Here is a 12,853-nt window from a genome sequence, read left to right on the forward strand (position 1 = left end):
AAAAAATAATAAAAATAAAATAAAATAAAATGAAGGTAATCCCACTAGGTGAGTAAAATTGCCTTAACCATAACCCTCTCTAATGTCTCAAGAGACTAGTTCACTATCTAGAGTTCACAGGTTCAAGGTTTAGGGTTTCTGCCTATACAAATGAGAGGAGTAAGGTACCGCCAGGCAGTCTCCATGACTTTCCAGATTGTGAATCTTGTGTTTCCTATGAGGACTTTCTTGTTGGATCACACTTGAAATCCATATTGGTTCTCGCCTCACTCAGATTTAACATGATTATGTTTAACAGAGCTCAACTATTGAAATAAACAACTCTTGCGTAAGTGAGTTTGTGGATGATAGTTTCATTTTGTAATGCTGAATTTTCACTTCTAGCTATTAAAAATTGACCCAAGTAGAATTATGTAGAAACTTTTACCTTGAAAAGGGTGGTAGCAGCATCCTCTTTCAGAATTTTAAAGGAGAAAGCTAAATTTTGATCTGTTATCTTTGGGTCCTTTAGACAAATATATATTTTTTTCTATGCAAACAGTGGAAGCAAATGCTGGTTAACTTAAGCAGGAAAGGGATTTATTGGAAGGATATGAAGGAACAGAGGGAATCAACAGGAGACTGAAAGAAAGCCTTGAAAATTAGCAGAAATTAAGGGAAGATTGACATCTGAAACAACACCCAGCCAGTGTTGCCTTTGGACCCTGGTAACTGGTGCTGGTACAGCTGTCAGGACATCCACCTTGGATGCTACTGCCAGGGCTAGAATCAAAGCTAAAATGGCCCCTCTTAATGCTATAGCTCTCATGGGCTTCTGGGAACCACTCACTATCTTTGCCCTTTCAGGTCTGAGGATAGTGGAGGCCACCTGTGGTTGTTAGCCTTAGAGATGCTTTATCAACTCCTGTTGGTTTCTCTTAATCCATAGTTCTTCATAAAGATACACTTTCTAAAACTTTCTGCAATTATTCTTTTTTTAGAGTGCCATCTGTTTGTGGCAGGAACCATGACTTTACAGGATACACTGGGTGCAAGGAAAGTCAGTCCTTGATCTTATTGTGATTACAGTCTCACAAAGCTAATGACTTGTGGTTGTGTCTTATTAATCTCTCTCACATTGAAAAGGGACAGGCTTGATAAACAGTAGGTCCTTTACATCAGCATTCCAATTCTGAATTCTGAAAATGGCTACTTCTGTATTCAGGTGCTCTGACAAATTTCCAACACATATATCTGTGTATTCTTTTCCCTAAAATACTTAACTGAAATTCTCCTTTGTGTCTCCCCCTCCCCATTACCCAGTAGCCTTTACTACACAATTAAACGCTTGTTAGTTAATTCAACCTAGAATATAATCATGTGGAGAGATGAGTATAAGCCAACACGATAGAGTAAAGATGTGTGTTTGTAATGAGGCTCTTCATTAACATGACCATTTTATTGGACCCTGTCAGACTCAGAGCATAGGATGAGGTTAGAACACACATTGCCAGTATGTGGTTAGCCACACGCTAGAGGGTGTAATAAAAGGGAAGACGTTGAGGAAAGGAGATGTTAGCAGTCATAGAGCAAATACTGTCAACTTAGATAAGGGACGCAGAGATCAAGTCCAAGTAGGTCAGTGATATCTGGTTCTAAGCAGCCAACAATTTAGGGAGAGTCTGCCTGAGAACGGAACAGCAGAGGTGGTGTCGGCATCACTAGCAAATAGTCTCACCTAGAAAAATCCACACCAAAAGTGGGGATACAGCATGATCTGAAGCTGGCATAAATAAGGAGAAAAGTCAGAACAGTGTCAGATTGGTGGTACACAGCGTAAGAATCCCCTTACTCCTTGCAACCAGTACACTAGGAAACTGGAGTAATGAAGAAACAAAAACAAGGATCTGGTACCTGAGGGATGGGGGCTGAAGGGAAATAGCAAGGTGAGCTATCAAGAAAATAATGGAAAACTCTGTAGACTCATTCAGAACTTCAGTTTTTGAAAAGGTAACAGTTCAACACTTCAATATATAGCAGGGTGGAAAATATTTATATTGGGTCTATTGGTTCTGTTGAGAATCAAGTCCACTTTTAAGTTTCTTAGTAGTCACTGCTAATAGCTGGAATGATGTTGGGAGGTGTTGATACTCAAGTGTGCAGTTTTATCTCATCTCTTCCCATCCCAGGAGCTAGATGAATTGAGCTGAATTCTGCAACCTGCCTTATGTTTGAGAATAGCAATGGCTCCAAATTTCAACTTATAAGATGTATCTTATAAATTTTAAAAAGGGATTTGGACAATTTCTGTAGAAAGTTATCCAGAATGTTCATATATCCATATGGTTTCTTAAGCCAGTTGTTAGTTACACAGTTGGTACAAAGAGATTATATGCAGATAGGTAGGTAGATAGATAGTGATAGATAGATGAATGAGTGAATAAATAAAATTGCATGATCAAGTAAGTTAAGAAAAATTGGGCCAAACATAGTTAACAGGCATCTTTATCATTAGAAGAGTTTTCAGTCTACTGATATGTGTCATCATTTTCTAAGATGAGTTATAGTAGATGGGGTTCTCCAATTGTATTTTATCAGTAGGTTATATTTTGAATAGAGCAGCATCTCTTGAAATCTGGATGCCATGGGTTTCAGAAAATGATGTTTTGGATATACTAAATATTTTATAGCAATCTTGAGTACAATAGCCTTATTATATACACTGAATTGTCAGAAGATCTGTAAGACCTTCGATGAAAACTCCAACACAACTGGAAATGCCCATACGATATAGGTGTTTGTGAAGGTCATACAACTTCTCTTGAAGTATCTCCAAGGACAGTAAATTCTCTACCCAGTGAGGCATCTTTTCTTGCTCTCAAGCAACTCTATATTTTATAAATGCTTTTCTCATAATAAGCTATAATGTGGTATTTTATGAATTCTACCACTGGTTCTAGCTTCAGAAGAAGACAGAACAAATTTACTCCTTCTTTCTCAGCTTCCCTGAGTTCACTCAAATTTTTCCTATGTGATATGTTTTCTAGGCCTCCTCACAAATTTTATCAACCTGGAATCACTCTAGTTTCCCTCTAATTATTTAAAATGCCACACTTGGAATTGCACTGAGTATTCTGGGTGTGGTTGGATCAACGCAGAGAATGAGACTGCAACCTCCCATGCCATGCAAACTCTTTTCTTCTTAATAATGCCAGAAATTTGCAGCCACATCTCACTGTGGATTCTTGTTAAGCTTGAGATCAATTCAATGCCCCATAAACGTTTTTATGTGAACGACTGCCACAGCATGTCCTCTCTCTCCTATACTGAGGCAATTGACTTTTGAAATCTAAATGCCTATCCCTAAGGTTATGCACAGTTGTATATAGAAACAACCTACTGGCTTCTTTTGGTGAATTAATACAATTATACCCTCAAACAAGTTCAAGATAATAATAATGGTGATAAACACAATTATCAAGAATGGTAAGTTGCCTCTTAAAGACTGCTTTAATATATGTTATTTCACTTTATAATCTAGATAGAAATAGTGGATATTATTAGCATCAACTTAGAGATGAAGCAACGGAGGCATTAGAGATACCGGCCTATGATATTCCGATGCTTAGTAAGTAGGACAACATGCCTAGAACTCTGTCTTCTGCCCCCTAATCCAAACTTCTTTCCTATACCAAATACTTTTCAGTAGAACATATAAGCCAAGTTCTACATGCCAAAGAATTCTGTTGTACATGCCTCATTCAACAGTCCCTGTGGGCTAGGGAACTGCCTTTTCTCCATTCTGCAACATTTATTAATTCACCATGAGCTTAACCAAATGTAAACATATAGACGTTTAGTCCTTAACATCGATGCTAGTTGTTCTATTTTAGCAGTGATTATTTATGAATAAAAATGTCATTTGTGTTAAAAATCCAAGAAAAAAAATGTGCCCTCTATTCATTAACCCTTTCACTCAGCCTGGCAGTTTTCAAGAATTTGGGAAATCGAAGCCGGAAAATATCTACATATTTGTATCAAGTCTATTCCTCACGAATCAGGGTAGACTTTATTCCTATAGATTTTTAAAGAACAGATGGAAACAGATATATGGTGTCTTTAAAATAATAAGCTAAGTAGTACTGCAGAGAGTTGGGAGTCAGAATCCCAGGGCTGCGTGAGGGATAGGGTACCTGATCACATGAGGTGTGTAAAAAGACAACTTTTTTTTGGAAAGCAGTTATTAGTTTGAGGGCTGAAAGGTTATTGTATATGAACTTTCAGCCACAACATTGGGACCATTAGGGTATCTGCACAGGATACAGGGACATAGAGAAAATAAACCACTGTCTCAAGGACACAGGGAAAATAAACCATGGTAACACAGTTCCAACTATAGTCCAGAATCGCTCCCGATGCGGTCAAAGATATGCCTGGGGGGTAACTGAAGTGATCTGTCTCCAGGCTCTGGCCATTAGAATCTGAAGTGACAACCAGAGAAACCAGATATTTTTTCTGATGATAACCTCTATACATATATTGATAAAAACCCAGGTTTAGTCCTAGAATAGAAATATTTAAGATATAATCACATGAGGAAGACCTTAAAAAATCCATGTTGTCCAACACGGATTGGACATGAAGATACTCTTCATTTGTTAAAACCAAGAGATAATCAGTAAATCCAGAAGTAATGAGATTTTCCAACTTTAGCTTTAGGCGGTAACTATTTTTATCTAAAACACGAAGTATTGTGATGATGATGATGAAACTAAAATGTTGTGTTTTTTAATGTCAAGCAATTGCTTTGCACATGTATTCATTTCATTATTTTAACAATCATATGAATTGAATAATTACCTTATCATGGAAGTGAAGAAACTTTAAAGTGTTTTATACATCCAACAGGGGAAAAAAAAAACTCTTTCCATTTGGCAGTCTTAAACTTGTGTAGCAGCCAAAATGAAATAATATAGCTTGGTAATATGATGAATCTGCATAAGACCTCCATCTATAGGTTTTAATACCTGAATTGAACTGGCAATTTATTTTATTTTATTGTTTTTTTAACATCTTTATTGGAGTATAATTGCTTTACAATGGTGTATTAGTTTCTGCTTTATAACAAAGTGAATCAGCTATACTTGGCAATTTATTTTTATTCACACAAGACTGTAAGCTATCTGAGAACAGATCTGTGTGTTTCTCGAAAGATAGGACAGTGTCTGCCACATGGACTAAGAGCTCAATAAATAGTTAAGTCAATAGATGAAATTCTCTCCTAGAATGTGTTTTTCTTGGGCAAATCACAACTTTCATGACAAGCAGGAATGCAGACAAACATGTAATGCATTTTAGAGACCTACTACTGAAAATTGTGCAATTAGTTCATCATGGATTAGTTCATGTGACCTTGTCACTTTCCTAATGAGTATTTCTGATTGACAAACACAGACACTAAAGCTCTGAACGATCATAAACTTTTCAAAAAACAAATTAACCATTGGCAGATCAAATGTTTTCTAATTCCCAAATTAAAACTTCTTTCTAAGACAATGTTTCCCAATCCCCTGTCTTTTGGTACCATTTTCACTACTGTGAGGCTATAACTCCATCATCTATACTATTATTTACTGAGTATATATTTAATTTTACCTCACTTGTTTAGCTTAAACTTATTTTAAATGAGACTTTATGTCTTAACATAATTGGAAAACTAATATAATTCCTTACATAAACTATAACATAAAACTAATTTAATTAAAGTAAATGGTTAAATTCTTGATAAATATCATTAATTCAAATATACTCTGAGGTGGCTGCCCATTCTCTTTTAATGTAAAAAGAGGTTAGCAAGTTGAAGACCTATTAACACCAAACTGGGCCTTTCTCCTTGACAGATTCCAGATGAAATGAAATGAAATTGAAATGGAATTTCACTGTACTTATGTGTCCCAGTATAATTTAAATATTATTTAAAATGAAATTTTTTTCTGTTCTGAGTCCCAACTGCATAGCACTTGTTCAATGATTTGGAAAACACTGCTCTAGGCCATATTACTTCCCCAAATCTGGTAAAGAATGTGTTTTTTCTCTTTCTATTTTTCGTTTCATATTATAATTTTGTCTTAAATATACATATATAGATATTTCTAGATAATCCTAGCTCACCATCTTTACATTATTTTAGAAAAGACACTATCCCAGTGGACTACCGTTATTCACATGACATTAAAGAAGTCTATTTTAGTTAGTGCATAAATGTGTTTTATTGTAATTGACAAATGCAATATTTTTCTCAAGTCAAAATTCAGATGAGTTCTTCATTAGCAGTTTTATTTTCTTCGATGTAACATTTTCCTAAGACCTCTCTTAAAAGGATCCCTTCCTCAAATTACTATTGTACTTTTATTTTATTCTTCATTTTCAAGGCAAATTTCTTAGAAGTCCCATTCACTTACTCTATTTCATGACCCTCCCAAAGACTTTTTCCTTGGCTCCTTGAAGAATCCCACCATTATATTAAACAGATTCTTTAAGGTCACCAACAACAACTCATTTGTCATAAATTACAGACCTTTCCCTCTCTATATAATACTTAACTAATTACTCCTACTTAACCTCTCAACTGCCTTTACTTGTGCGAGGCTGGGATCACTTGGCTCAGGCTGTTTCTGTATCTTTCCTCTTATGGCTTCAACTATCTCCTCTCTGTAAATGAGTCCCAATGACCAAGCTCTGGATTGTTGTCTCCAGCTGTTTGCTGTCCAAGGGAGATGAAATGCGCTGGATTGGGGTGCAGGAATGGGGTACGTAAACTGGAACTCTCTGCTGATCAGATCCCAAATGAAACTCGTGCTCCTCCTCCTCCTGTTTCCCATTGTTCTTATTGTCACTTTCATCCATCTAGTATTTCAAGCCTAAAGTCTTAGTATCATCTCACTGACGCGACATTTACGCAAATGGCCAGGTACTGTGTTATACCTGAAAAATATCAATTCTTACCCTCATTTTCACTACCTATAATTCAGGCCATATTTACACCTTACTTGTCCTATTTCACAGAAGTCTTTACTATTCTCCCTGCCTCTAGTCTCTGCCTCTTCCATTTCATCTTGAGCAAGACAGCCGGCCAGACTGTTCTTCACCTAGGGTGATGTTCCTGGTCATGCCACAGCTCCACCCCAATCAGCCAGTATCTTCCAAATATCCCCCAACTAAAGTTCAAACATCTTAATCTAGAATCCAAATCCTTACATGACCTAATCACTCCATTACTCAGTGTGTATTTACTTTTCATCTTTGCTTGGGCAGTATATTAAAAAGCAGGTTAATAAAAATTATACATAAAATTGTAAACATTTTGATCTATTCAAAAATGCATATATTTACATTCGTTTGCCAGTCATTTCATGCAAATCATAGGCCTTTTTTTTCTTTTCACTATGGATTCACCAAGTGCATGAATCACATACTTTTTCCAGTTTTAGTTTCCTTAGAATGAAATAAGTTTTTAGAGATACTTGTGAAGCAATTTGAATGCATGATCCTTTATTTTAAAATTTTCTTCCAAACTTTTACATTTGACTCTTCTCCAACTCCTAACTCTGCTATAATTTTTTAGTGATTCATCTATGTTGTGTCTTTTCAATACATTAACTTAGCATTCACACACACACAAAAAAATGCCACCTTTCTTTTTGCACCTTTATTTCTTTGGCTAACGTACTTTAAAATTGCTATATGTTTACAATAACAAGAAACATTGATATGAGTAGTTTTAGCAACAAAAGCAAGTATATTAAGCATACAATCAGTCTGTAGAAAGAAAAATAGGTGAATGTGCTCTAGAGTGGCTTAGTAGCCCTAGAATTCAATATGCCATGAGCATCAGAAATAACAACTTACAGAAATCAGGGAGGGAACTGGTTATTCAGCAACTTGAAGTTGGTTAACGGAGATACGCTGTACTTGCTAGTCTCCATTAAAAATCATAGTTCTGACCTTTCCTTCCCACAGTCCTCTCTCCACTCAGCCCACTCAAATTTACAAGTATCTTCAGCATATTAATCTTAAGTTCCAACTCAGATTCTGCCTTTCCATGTTCAGTTCCCAGATGCCCCTACCAGAAAAATTTTCCCTATTAAACTACAATAACATTTGTATATGTACAAATGCAGGATATTTTTTCTCCTTTAATTATGGTTATTATTTTGTATATTTTGTTTTAAGTGCTTGGAATGCAGGTGTTGTTACTGAGTTATCCTGGTATCCTCCACAGAGTTTAGCATGAAGAAAGCAAAATGAGTGTATCATCATCATATCTCCGGGTTAGTTCTCTATGGATACTGAGGCTTGGAGAAAAAAGGGACAATGGTAGAGCTTATACAGAATACTGCCAACCAATGGATGTAGTTTGAACATAGGTGTTCATTCATTAGATGTCTTAATTTGCATTTGAATATCTTTGAAATGGGTAATTTCTAACCTTTTAAAAAGTTTTAAGTTTTTATTAAAAGGAATTTGCTGAAACAGGGCAAAATTTACATAAACTATAATATATCCTAATGAAGGAATATTATGTAGTCATTTAAGATGATGCTTGCAAAAAATATTTTGTGTAATGGGAAAAAAATTTGTTATAATGACAAGTGAAAAAAAAGCAAGACGGTAAATTAAAACTACAGTTTAAGCACAGCTATTAAACCTTAATGGAAAAATAGTGGAAATTAAAGACAAATATGTAGAATGATTGTGGGGGGTTTGTTTGCCTCATTGTTTATTTTATTCAAATTTTCTACCAAGAGCATGTTTTAATTTTATGCTCATAATGCAGTAAAATGTATCCTGTTATTTTTAAAGAAAGTCGCTCAATTTCCATAAACTGAATTAATCTCCGTTATTAAGTAATCACTCTATTAATAGCTATTAGCAGATACCAAAAAGGACAATGTGGGTAGAAGAATAGTGCAAATCGCTATTGTTTGTTTCTAGAATACAAATGAGAATATCAATGATTTATTTTCAAAGTAAAAGGTGCCTGACTTTCAGCTTCCAATCCAAAGATTAGACCAACAGGAGAAAAACTAAATATGTGATTTTAATGTACCTCCTCAGAAGATAAAATACTATCTTTTCCCTTTAGGTAGATGGTGCCTAAAATAATTTTTAGATATCTGCTATTTAATCTTACAGAGTCAGTGAGAGATAAAAAAGGAGGACTAAACACACATGAGAGCAAAAACCATGGCCTTTCTTCTCTTAGATGTGACCTGGGACAAAGGATGTGAAGGTTTTCAGAGATTAAGGCCATCTCGATGACACTTGATTAATATAGTTTCCTCTCTGGGCTCCCTCATCCATTGCAACATTATCTTTCCAAGGTTCACAGCTCACCATTGGAGGTGTGTGGTGGGGTGAAGATGGTAGGGGGCAGGGAAGATGGTTTCCAAAGACCTTAGAGAACAGTTAGGCAGGAAGGAAGCAAATGATGGACCAAGAGCACCTCCAATGCAGCTAAAAGTTTCTTAACTTCCTTAAGAAATAATTAGAGCTCCTCTTGAATGTATTCATCTTAGTAGTCATCCTAGGATCTCCTCCTTGGACTGCAAATAATGTCCCAAAGCAATTTCTCTTAAAAGGTGGTGTATTCGTTTCTTAGGGTTGCTATAACAAAGTACCACAAACTGGTTTAAAACAACATAAATTTATTTTCTCATAATTCTGGATGCTAGAAGTTCACAGTCAAGGTGTTGGGAGGGCTATGCTGACGCCTCTAAGGGTGGATCCTTCCTTGCCTCCTCTTACAAGGTCACCAGTCATTGGGTAAAGCACCCACCCTATTCCAGTATGACCTCATTTTAACTAATTACATGCACAATGACTCCATTCTGAAATAATGTCACATTCCGAGGGAGTTGGGGTTAGGGCTTCAACATGTCTGTTTGGAGGACAAAACCCATAACAGTTGGGTAAAAAGAAAAATCCTCCATCCAAACAATAACAAAAAAATCAACAAACACCATGACACTTAAGTCTACTCCTTTCAGTAATACATGTCTCATTATTTGAAAGTTGGTGAGTTAGGGATAACATGATCTCATTATAAAAATCAATAAATCAATGACTCATTGAGAAATATAATGATACTCAGATATCAGAGATATCAATTACTCAGAGACATTCAGTCCCTCTCAAAGCTCCAGAGATAGAAACCGTTTTAATATAAAAAGTCAAGAAACATATAAGATGCATTCTGGCTAAAGTATCAAGCAGATATCCAAAAGAATTAGATCTGGTACCATGAATACATGCCTTTGCGACAGCTGCAATTTTAAGTGTTTATTTGACATTAAAAAAATAACAATTTATTGAGTATATACCTTCCACCCATCAAGCCACCCAATCATCTGTCTATCCATTCATCCACCCATTTATCCATTCGTCAATCTATCAGTTCACCCATTCATTCATTTATTCAACAAATACTTATAAAGTGCCTGCTTATGTGCCAGGTAGTATCCTAGGAAGTGGCTATACAGTGAAGAACAACACAGACTCTTTTCTACTTTTGTGAAGTTCCATTCTAATGGGGGAAACTAACTAGAATAAACAGATAAAGAAATAACAAGATTTCTGGTTTCTTAGTCTCTATGCCGAGAACTAAAAATACACTTCTAGAGGTGGGTGTTGGGTGTTCTAGAGTGGTCCAGGCAAAGAAAACAATATGTGCAATGAATCAGAGGTGCAATTCACTGTAACTTTCAGGGCTGCAACTTAGTCTATGATGAATAAAAAAGATGGGGAATACCAGAAAAGTAGCCAGAAGGGCCAAAAATACACAAGTTCTAAAGGGCATGTTACGTGATGTGTCAAGGATCTGGGCTGCACCCTATAGGGTGAGGAGGCACATCTGAAAGATGTTAGGTAGGGCATTTGCAGCCCTGTGCTTTATTGATATTTTTCTGACAACAGTTACTCAAATTTGAAGGCTGAATGAAAATGTGACTAATTTGAAGAACTATTGACTTTACTCAGGCTTAGAGTCCTTTCCTATCCTAGCTTCTGGTTTCAGATTCAATTCTTCCCACATCAGCCAATTTCTTTTTAGATCCATGATGCCTTTCTAGTTCCTGTTTTTGCATACTTCCCTCTTCCCCACAGCCCAGCTATCAACTCATCTCAGTTCCTGGATCTAATTGCAAATTTGCATTTACTCATTGCCTACGAGGAACTGTTACTGCTTCAACACCCGCCCTGCCGCTACAACCACTACCACAAGCCGAGGTCTAAGTGTGAGGGTGACACTGGCTGGATTCATTTTGTGTCACAATCTAAATAAAATATCTGGTTTTAATTAGCAGTCATAAAGTATTCTTTAGAGGGACCATCACAAACTGAATCCCTTCTTTAACAATTTATATACCCAGGATGGATGAGGAGAATGACAATACCAATATCATACTAATACCATGGATTTTGGGGAAATGGCAATATTTTATATAACATGGCCAATTTTTTGTAACAACAAGTATGGCACAACAACTATTTTATTCCTGATCATTCATACGCTTATAAAGCATTTTCTGTTCACCATCACAGAAAATTCTGCGGATAAGCTGAGTTCACTTGAGTCCTGGAATAGCTGAAAGGAGTATATCCCCCACCATTAATGACACAAAAGGGAGGGTGCTGGTGGGTGAGCATTTTAGATTTAAATTAACCACAACCAAAATATACAATCAGAGCTGTTCAGATGAAAATTGACTCATGAGAACATGTGGCAGAAACAAGATAAATAAAACAAACTAGGTAACTACCAATGGTTTTGTCTGTCATTTTTGCCAGCCTTCAAACATTTCTCCAAAAGAGTGAAATATCATATTCTGGAAATTTTTATAATACATCAAGGAGGAATTTACTCTAAAAAAGTCTGTCAATCAATTTGTAGCAGAAATGATGGCAAAATTGTTATCGTAAGTGGGAGGAGCTAACTGGTTTTAGGACTCAGGTAGGAGGTAAGAAAGGCTATTGCAGGTAATGAGTGCTCTCATTTTCTCTCAGTTGCCCTGGGCATGCCACCTGGAAGATGGTTTTAAGTGAAAGAGCTTATCAAACAAAGCTATTATACTGGAGCTCTTAAAAGGGCTTTACCATTTTATTCATTCATTTACTTACTTGTTTCATATTTTGTGAGCTGAACTCCACAAATGGTTTCCAATGTTAGAGAGAAATTACATAATTCCCAAGAACCCAAGGGAATCACTACAAGTTTGTATTTGGAGTAATCAGATCCATGTGCTGGGCACCAGCCTATGCTGACCTCTGTAGACCCTGATAGCAGTTCCTCTGAAAGAAGCATGCCTTCAGTTGGCGAGGCAAGTTTCAATGTCTGGAGGTGGTTGGATCCAGGAGCTGCAATTGGCTTTGACACTGATTAGTGGTGGGACACCACTAGGAGGGACAGATTTTTGAGTGTTTGGCAGTATAATCACTGCAGGTGAGTATAAGTGTAGTCTCCATGCCTCCTGTCTAAAGTGGCAGCAGGTGATGGGTGAGGAAGACCCCCATCTTCATCTCCTCAATGAAGGAGTGGTTCATTGACCCCCACTCCTTGGGGAAGAATACATTGATAGCTGGGTGGACTTATACCTCTACCATAAAGGAATGGATAGTTCTGCATCTGATACTGAATACTGAAAGAGAGGTTAAACAGGACATGAAAATGATATCTGAGATTCATGCTATTCCTGTAAACAAAATATGTATAAGGCAATCTCTAGAAGTCATTTCAAAAAGACCTCTGTGAAGGCTAAACTGTAAATATCCAGTTGTACCAGATGTCAGCTCCCATGATTGCATCAATCTTCCTCCT

The sequence above is a fragment of the Physeter macrocephalus genome, chromosome 16, assembly GCF_002837175.3.
Source record: "Physeter macrocephalus isolate SW-GA chromosome 16, ASM283717v5, whole genome shotgun sequence".
In the NCBI taxonomy this organism is placed as follows: domain Eukaryota; kingdom Metazoa; phylum Chordata; class Mammalia; order Artiodactyla; family Physeteridae; genus Physeter; species Physeter macrocephalus.